This window comes from Miscanthus floridulus, chromosome 6, assembly GCF_019320115.1.
Source record: "Miscanthus floridulus cultivar M001 chromosome 6, ASM1932011v1, whole genome shotgun sequence".
Taxonomy (NCBI): domain Eukaryota; kingdom Viridiplantae; phylum Streptophyta; class Magnoliopsida; order Poales; family Poaceae; genus Miscanthus; species Miscanthus floridulus.
In genome coordinates, this window is record NC_089585.1 from 63,764,550 (window position 1) to 63,774,685 (window position 10,136).

The 10,136-nt window shown below is 39.1% G+C and overlaps 1 non-coding gene across 1 annotated transcript; it reads right to left on the reverse strand.

Annotated features, from left to right (window-relative positions):
• Window positions 1-1,458: 1,458 nt before the first annotated feature.
• Window positions 1,459-1,567, reverse strand: LOC136462010 (small nucleolar RNA R71). The gene has a single exon (XR_010760539.1). It is a non-coding gene; the product is annotated as a small nucleolar RNA R71 (small nucleolar RNA).
• Window positions 1,568-10,136: the final 8,569 nt, after the last annotated feature.

A 10,136-nucleotide genomic window follows, 5' to 3' on the forward strand; every position in this document is an offset into this window, starting at 1 on the left:
AAGAAATCATAGTTAGACTAGATCTTCTCCCTTCCTTGTGGGGTATCCCGTGGGTCCCATATTGACAGCATCTTACTCAAGTGATTGCTTAGTACAGGTGCTAATATAGATGACAGGTTAATGGCTAAAAGTCACTGCTAGCTCTGGTTAAGAGTTGATTATTATTACTTATGCTTTTCCAGCAAAAAGAAAGTGTCAGCTAGATCCATTAAATTAAGCTATGCATGATCCTTGGTGTCAATTATTTTGGTTTCCGACAGGTAAGTCTAGCTGAGTACATTCTCATACTCAGGGTTTATTCCCTCTTGTTGTCGATGACCTTCTTTATCAGGGCTTCTGTATGTACTGTCTCCACCCGGTGGGTGACGAAGACTAGATCATGGGCATGATCTCTGTTTATCTTATCCAAATGCTTTTGTAGGATGTGATCAGGAAGCTAGTACTTGTATTTGAACTCGTGTGTGTGAGTTAAACTATTTGCTTCTGCTACTTTACAAGACTTGGTTTGTAATAACTATGACCTTGATGTGTTGTAATCTATCCGTGAATTGTTTGTGAAATGTTGTAACGTGTGATGTGTTATGTTGAATTACTGCGATCTTGGTTGTATGAAAGTTGGTTTGAAATCCTTCATGGTTTTCAGTTGACTACCGGGTTTATATGGGCTCAAGTGCGAGAATTTGATCGTTTCAACGATCATTTTTGTACTTGTGCTCTTATAAATTGGTCGGTTCTGCTATAGTTAGCATATAATAGGTGGCTACTTAAAACAAGTCACAAGTTAATAAATACCAACAAGAATTTCTAGCACCGTTGCCGGGGAAGGTAGATAGGCAAAGGAAGTATTGATAAACTTATACCTATTGATGTGATCGAGATAACCATTGACCTCTGCTCAAATAGGCTTACCCTTGTTTTGTCTACTTTTGTATCTTATGCAGGGTAATGTATGACCGGTTTTGACCTTTCAACAAACTATGTTGAAGATCCCAAAGCATTAATTAGGAGAAATAGAGCCAAACTCAAGAAAGTTTTAGCTTTAGAGTCAGAAGACAACCAAATAAGGCAAAGCTTAACACCAGAATTTGAAGCCATGGCTAATAAGACTCTCCGTGAATTCTCTGCTCCAACTATGGCCAACATCCATACTAGACCAACAGTCAATGTTGGAGACAATGGATTCGAGCTCAAGCAAGCTCTCATCAATATGGTGCAAGCTAGCCTAGTTTTGTGGAAAGGCACATGAAGATGCGAGTGCACATCTCCAACACTTCCTAGAGATCTATAACACTTTCACCATCAAAGGAGTGACCCAAGATGCCATACTACTTTGCCTCTTTCCACTCTCACTCTTGGGGAAGGCAAAGCAATGGTTTTACACCAACAAAGATAGAAACACTATATGGGATAACTGCTCCACTACCTTCCTAGCAAAGTTCATTCCCATAGGTAGGACCAATGCTCTGCATGGGAGAATTTCAAGCTTTCAGCAGCAACATGATGAGTCTATCCCTAAGGCTTGGGAATGCTTTCAAGATTACATATTAGAATGTCCTCATCATGGGATGGAGAATTGGCTACTCATGCAAACATTTTACCACAGGGTTGACCAACCAGATCCGTGAGACTATGGATGCTGCTACTGGAGGTGCATTCCTATCACTCACACTCCCAGCTATGATAGCTCTCGTAGAGAAGATGGCCTCCAACCAAGGTTGGAATGAAGAATGTACCTAGACACGCAAGAGAGGCGGAGGTATGCATCAACTCAAGGAGGTATAGACATGTTGTCTACCAAGATGGACCTACTAATGAAGAAGCTTGAAGACCGAGCCAATGAGAAGCAAGAAGTCATGCACATTCATGATTCTCACATGACATGTGAAGAGTGTGGAAACACTAGGCATTCAGGGAACAACTATCCTAAAACCCAAGAGGATATGAACTTCATCAACAACAACAACTATCGTCCTCAATAGAATCAAGGATGGAACTAGTAACAGAGGCCAAACTACCAAGGTAATTACCAAGGTAACTACCAAGGTAACTATCAAGGTAATAATTTCAATAACTTCAATCAACCACCCTTGAGAGAATTAATTGCTGGCCAATCCAAACTTATGGAGGGATTATTTAGAAAGGTAGCTACCAATGATAAAATTCTAGAGAACATAAATAATCGAATGGATACCTTTGCTTCTGCCATTAAGAACCAGCATAGCTCTAATAAAATGATTGAATCACAAACAGCTCAGCTGGTGGATGCTATTCCTCCATTTGATAAAGGTAAGATTCTGGGCAACCGGAAGATCTAGAAACTGCAAATCTTGTTGATATTCACAATGTAGCTTACTACTACACTAGAGCTATCAATGGGAAGGTGGATAGATTATACCTTGCCAAAAAATAAAAGCGATCTAGGAAGACCTATCATTTCCATCGCCATTGGACCTCACATTTTCCAAGAACCCGATGTACATCTTCCTGAATCAACCCCTGGATGGATGAGAAGGACACCTGCTGGGAAACTCACTCTAAAAGGATCACTCAACTTCAACATTCGACCATGACAACATCTAGCTTGGGGGAAGAGCATCCCCATGTATCTAGCTAATTATTTCTTTTCATTTACTATTTTTAAGTTTACTATATATTTGCTAAAAATAATAAATAAAAAAGATGCATAACAAATTTAAAGCAAAATAAAAGTTTCATCTTTATGATAATTATAATAAGGTGTGATCTTAAAAGTAAGAAAACAAAATAAAATGTGTGTCTAGATTTTTAAGAGCTAAATAAATGGACTCTAAGGATAATCTCTTGCAATGGAAATGATGAATAGTTGCTCTATTGTAATTTCTTTCAAGTACCTAGTTTTTAGCCTTGAATTCTCCCAAGTTTTGGATACGATTGTTTTAATATAAGAATTTGCTCTAAGCTTGAAACTCGTGGGTAGCATATGCTTGATTTAAGTCTAGGTAATTGATAGATATGATATGAGAAGGTCTGAGCTGATGTTTATCTTGTTCCAAGTGATACTAAAGTTGTGGAGATTTATCTTATGAAAAACATAAAAAATGCTACATGATGAGTTCCTTGTATGACAAAGCTTGAATTCCTACCAGAGCCATATATGATGTTTGGATTAGGAAAACTTCCTGATATATGCTGCTTGTTTTGCATTGAGTTTAGTCTAGCTTTGTTGACCCTTATGAGAGGTTTGTCATGCTCTTAAAATCAAGATCACGTACACGCCACCCATATATGCACTACTCCTACCCTAGGGGGTAAGCGCAAAAACATGCCATTTCATCTAGATCCACCCAAAAATGTTTTACTCCTACACTGGGAGTGAACACCAAAAATATGCCCTATAGGATATCCACCAAATAAATGCTCCAAGTTCATGTTACTATCTCTCAAAAGTTTTGTTGCAGAAAAGAGACATGGGGCTATGCAAACGTTATTCATAAAAAAAAGAAAAGAAAGAAAAAAAGAGATCAAAAAATGGACTAGTGTCAGAGATATTTAAAACAATGGGTACTTAGATGCCCGCCTAAGAAAAAAAAGGAAGAGATGAATAAGATAGCCCCTATTTTCTTGCAAAGTATTTTCTGAGTTCCAAAAGAGAGATATGTTTTCAAGGAGCATAGTAGAATTAGGTTAGCCACCATATATATCCATCATATGCATCCACAAATATGCACATCTTGACTTGATTGTATGGCTCAACACTCTTTGGATCCTGAGGTTTGACTTTATAATATATGCATTGCAAGTATGCTCTTTCATGCTATTTTCCACTCTTATGAGCTCCACATAAGCCTTAGTTGTAGGAAGAGAAGGGCATAACATCACTATTGCCTTGGTGAGGATCCACAAATACCACATATATTGATAGACTTCAGAGTGTCATACACTAGAAGCTCTTAGTTTTATTTTGAAAACCTATAAAAACTATGAAATAATGGTTGAGCAAAGAACTTGAGACATAGTGCTTGACTTAATCGTTCTATCTTTGAATTGCTCAAGACCTAAGTGAAGGCTATGAAGCCCCATGGTTGAAGGTAATAGGGTAAGTTTGAAAGTCAGATTGGTTCATTCTAATCCAGAGGAGAATTCTTGTTTGAATGCATGTGTACTTTTGAGGATTGAAAACATCGTAGCAACTCCCTAATCCATTTTGCTAACTTTAGCTTTGTTAAGGGACTAGCAAAGGTTAAGCTTGGGGGAGCTTGTTGATGGTAGTTAACAACCATTATAAACCATCAAAGAAACATGTATAAGGACATAAATATGATCACCAACAAAGGTCTAGGGGTTTAAACTAACAAATTCCATGTGTTTTGGTGAATCTGTATTTTCTACTGGGGTTTATCTAGAAAACCATCATGATGGACCTACATGTAGGAATTAATCATGCTTATCCACCATGAAACATACTCTAGAAGACTCTAGAAGACTTCAAGAGGACTCCATGCCGAGGTAGAGCCCGAGTGGCTGCCAGGTGGGGCCGGTCGGCCCCACCTATAGGCCGCCTGGCCCCTAGGGCCCACTGTCAGCCTCCGTGTCACAATGTTGGTTCTCCACTACCTCCTAGGTAGTATCTACACCATCCTTTAAGTCAATTCGATCCAAGGGCTCATGATGGATGCTCTGGCCTATATATATATCAACTCATGCCACCCCCCTTAGGGCATAAGTCATTTGAGATGATAGAAACCCTAATCATCCTTAGAGCTCTATCATATTCTAGGGCATAGCTAGTTAGGCTAGGTTTAGAGGGAGGCAAGCAGGCTTCGCTTGGATTCTTAATCTTGTCAAGAGCAGTGGTTTGGTATAATCTTTGTACCCCCTCACTTTGTATCTCCATTACTTTTATATTCTTGCTACAATTGTTATGACAACATTGGTATTCACAATATTCATGTTCTTAGTCATAATGTTCATTGTCTACTTTAATTATATACTTAGTATAGCTAGTTTATCATTATGTTTATGCATAAGTTCGTATAGCGCTCACTTTAAGTTACCATGGGTGAGTGGTCGACATTGTGTAAGCGTGGTTCTTATACGTTGTTTACCTATAGATACACCCTATATTCTAGGTCATGTGATAGATCACTGAATGTGACACTCCCATTGAGTCCTTTGTAGTCCACCGCCTGAATATAGGAGCAAGTAGGGTCTGGTTACAAAGGGAGAACAAGCTCTATTCTTAATCTTAGTAATATCCCTTATGTGTAGATATTACTAAGTCTTTTGTACACCCTAGTATATAAACTCTCATTTATAGCATAATTAACATTGGATCTATGCTTAAGGAACATTACTAAGGAAGATCAAGAACATAGCTTGTCTCCCTTCGCAATTGTGTTCTATTTGCTCTACAAATGGGGAGTGGACTACAAAGGACTCAATGGGAGTGTCACATCTGTGATCTACTACATGACCCAAAGTGCAAAATGCATCCATAGGTAAACAATATCTAAGCACCATGCTTACGTAATGTTGACCACTTAACCCACGCGCGTCTTGGGCTAAGCGCTTTGCGAACATATGCATAAACTCATCGTCAATCACAACTATATCAAGCATATAACTAGAGCAAACTAGGAACATAATAAATAGCAACATAATATGGAACATAATAAATAGCAACATAATATTGAAGTAGCACAAAGTCATAAATAAAGAGATACAATGGCTATACCAGTCTCTAGACTGGTGAATCCGAAATCCTGAGCAATAGCCCACACTCTACTTGAACCTTGCTAGCTAGCCTATACTAGAACTTTGAAGAATTAGGAGCTCTATTCTCTTCTCTCTAGAAACTCTAATTTATGAGCTACTCTTGACTTATGGTAGTGTCCTCTAGAGGGGGTAGGGATAGGTTATATAGGCCAGAGCATCAATCCTAAGCGCTCAGATCAAACCGACTTGAATAAACAACGTAGATGCAATCTAGGAGGAGGTGGGGAACCGACGTAGCAATGGGGGCTGACATGTGGGCCCTTGGGGGGCCGAGCAGGCCTATAGGTAGGGCCAGCTAGCCCCATCTATCATCCTCTCAGGGGTCTGCCTCAGGGGGATGCCTTCTGGTAGCCTCTAGAACCTTTTGGAGTAGTTTTCGACGTGGATAAGCATAGTTTTATTTGATGTTTTGACCCCCCCTTGCCGGTTTTCTGGAATAACCCTGCTGAAAAACATAGATTCACCAAAACTCGTGGAAATTGTTAGTTTAAACTCCTAAGTTTATGTTGGTGATCCTTTTTGTGCATTTATTCAAGTTATGTTGATGATTTATGATGGATGATAACTACTAGTCAATAAACTCCCCCAAGCTCAACCTTTGCTTGTCATTGAGTAAAGCTAAACTTAGCAATGGATCAGGAGTTACTGCAATGTTTTCACTCCTCAAAAGTACACATGTGTTCAACAAAGAATTCTCCTCCAGATTAAAATCTACCGATCTATCTTTCGATGCTCTTTACAATCTAGTTGTGGGTGTTAATATCATGTCTGCATCTTTTGCTCATGATTTATTGAAACACATGCCATTAACCCCAACAACAAAGTTATTGAAAGGTCTTTCAAGACACATTCTCACAAGTTTGGAGATATTGTATGTCCTTCCTATCCAGGTAAATGGAATCAAAGTTCATTTGAGCTTCTATATCTTTGATATCATGGAGTTTGACCTATTGATAGGACAACCAATTGAAAAACTTATTCAAGAAGGACAAATGAGGAAGTTGAAAATAAGACTCGAGAAAAACTTTAAGCTTTCTATACCCATTACTCATTCTCTAAATGCGCTAAGACTAAGCTAATTCCTGAGGAAGACCCAATGGAAGAAGTTAAAGTTGCATCTCTTGATGATCTGATCAAACCCAACTTTGAATATGATGCCCAATTCTTCATCGAAGAGGAAGACGAAAATCCTATAGAGCCTAAACCTTTGGATGAATTGCTGGAACCACATAAGCCCACCATTGAGCTTAAACCCCTACCTTCTAGTCTTAGATATGCTGTTCTCAATAATGATCAGGATTCTCCTATGATCATAAGTGGTAAACTCTCTCAGGAAGAATTCCTATGTTTGCTAACTGTCTTAGAAAAGCATCATTCTGCTTTTGGCTACTTGCTCCAAGACCTTAAGGGAATTAGCCCTATTCATTGCACCCATCGCATCCCAACTAACCTAGGTTCTACACCTTCTAGGGAGCCATAGCATAGGCTTAATAATGCGATGAGAGAGGTTGTTAAGAAAGAGGTGCTGAAACTCCTACACGCCGGGATCATCTATCCTGTATCGCATAGCTAGTGGGTAAGCCTTGTTCAAGTTGTGCCTAAAATGGGAGGCATGACCATTGTTAAAAATGAAAAGAATGAACTAATCCCCCAAAGAACCATCACTGGATGGCGGATGTGTATTGACTACCAAAAACTTAATAAGGAAACAAAGAAAGATCACTTTCCGTTGCCCTTCATTGATGAAATATTGGAGCAACTAGCAAATCACTCTTTCTTCTGTTTCCTTGATGGTATTCGGGTTATCACCAGATAGCGATCCATCTAGATGACCAAAGCAAAACCACCTTTACATGTCCATATGGAACTTATGCTTACCGTAGAATGTCTTTTGGACTATGTAATGCTCCAGCTTCTTTTCAAAGATGCATGATGTCTATGTTTTCTGATATGATTGAAGAACTCATGGAAGTTTTCATGGATGATTTTCTATTTATGGAAAAACTTTTGATGATTGTCTTGAAAATTTAGACAAGGTTTTGCAAAGATGTGAAGAAAAGCACTTAGTCCTTAATTGGGAAAAATGTCATTTCATGGTTAGAGAAGGCATAGTGCTTGGACACTTGGTGTCCGAACGAGGGATTGAGGTAGATAGAGCTAAAATTGAAGTAATTGAACAGTTACCTCCTCCCATAAATATCAGAGGGATCCACAGTTTTCTTGGTCATGTGGGGTTTTACCACTGCTTTATAAAAGATTTTTCACACATTGCTAGACCACTTACAAATCTTTTGGCCAAGGATGTTCCCTTTGAATTTGATGATGCATGCCTAAAATCTTTTAACATTCTTAAGAAAGCACTCATCTCTGCACCAATCATTCAACCCCCTGATTGGTCGCTTCCTTTTGAAATTATGTGTGATGCTAGTGATTATGCTATGGGGGCAGTTTTTGGATAAACAAAAGATAAAAAGCATCATGCAATTGCTTGTGCTAGCAAAACTTTGATAGATCCTCAACTTAATTATGCAACAATTGAAAAAGAACACCTGGCTGTTGTTTTTGCTATAGACAAGTTTAGATCTTACTTAGCAGGAGCTAAGGTGATTGTTTACACCGATCATGCTGCTTTAAAATACTTGCTCACCAAGAAAGATGCTAAACCCAGATTAATAAGATGGATTTTGTTACTCCAAGAATTTAACTTAGAAATAAAAGATAAAAAGAGAGTAGAAAATTCTAGTTGCCGATCACTTGTCTAGAATGCAGTTTGAGAATTCATAGGAATTGCCCATCAATGATTTGCTGAAGGATGACATGCTCCTCAAGATCGCAAAATCCGACACCTAGGTATGCAAATATTGTTAATTTCATGGTTGCAGGTTATGTACCACTAGGGGAAAACAAAAGGAAGCTCATCTATGAAAGTCATCTCCACATATGGGATGAACCGTACCTCTTTAGAGTCTACTCTGACGGCCTACTCAGAAGATGTGTACTAGTGGAAGAAGGCATCAAGATCATCGAACGATGCCACTCATCAACATATGGAGGGCACTATGGAGCATTTCACACTCATTCAAAGATCTAGCAAAGTGGATTCTTCTGGCCAACCATGTATGAAGACACAAAGGACTTCATCCGAAGATGTGGAGCGTGTTAGAGGCATGAAAACATTAATTCAAGAGATGCCATGCCACTCACCAACAACCTCTAGATTGAGCTTTTTGATGTCTGGGGTATCAACTACATGGGACCATTTCCAAAGTCAAAGAACTATGAATATATCTTGGTGGTAGTTGACTATGTCTCCAAGTGGGTTGAAGCCATGCCATGTAGAGCTATTGATGTGAAGAACTCCAAGAAGATGTTTGAAGAAATAATATTTCCATGATTCGGAGTTCCTATAATGGTGACTAGTGATGGAGGAACTCACTTCACTGACAAGAATTTTCACAACTACTTGTCAAGACATGGGATCCATCACAATGTCACTACTCCATACCACCCTCAGACAACTGGCCAAGAAAAAACAACGAACAAACAAATCAAGAACATTCTGCAGAAGACGGTCAATGAGATGGGGACTGCATGGAAGGATAGACTACCCAATGCATTATGGGCTTATAGAACAGCCTATAAAACACCACCTAGGATGTCACCATATCAACTCATCTATGGGATGATCTATCATCTACCTATCAATCTAGAATTCAAAGCTCGCTAGGCTATCAAGTGATGGAACATGGACTTTGAGGCTGCTAAAACTAAGAGGAAAATGCAACTCTCTGAGCTTGATGAATGGCGCGAAAAAGCATATCACAATGACAAGATTTATAAGGAGAGGACAAAAAGATAGCATGACAAGAGGATCAAGAAGAAGGAGTTCACCCTAGGAGATAAGGTATTACTTTTTAATTCTAGGGTTAAATTGTTTGGGCACAGAAAAACTTCAGGAGCAAATGGGAAGGACCATTCAAGGTGATAAGCACCTCATCTCATGGAGCGGTACCACTTCAAAATGACGAAGGTACATTATTCAAGGTAAATGGCCACTATCTCAAGATCTTTCTAGAACCTAAAAAACCACTTGAGGATTTGGATGAGGTAGACTTTCTGATTTTAGCCATAGATTTACACCACTGCCACCCTCTTTATGTTTCGTAATGCATAAATATACTTTTCAGGGATTAGGTAGGGATTAGAAACTGCCGCAAGAAAAAACCCTATGAGATGATGACATGTGGGTTCGGCCGGCCCCACCTATAGGCCGGCTAGCCCACCTGTTCAGTCCCCTCGTGCCAGATCAATTTCTCTCGTGTCTTCTAGATCCTTCCTCTCCATAATCCCTTAGTTTTTCAATGCATTCTTTTTTCTTTCTT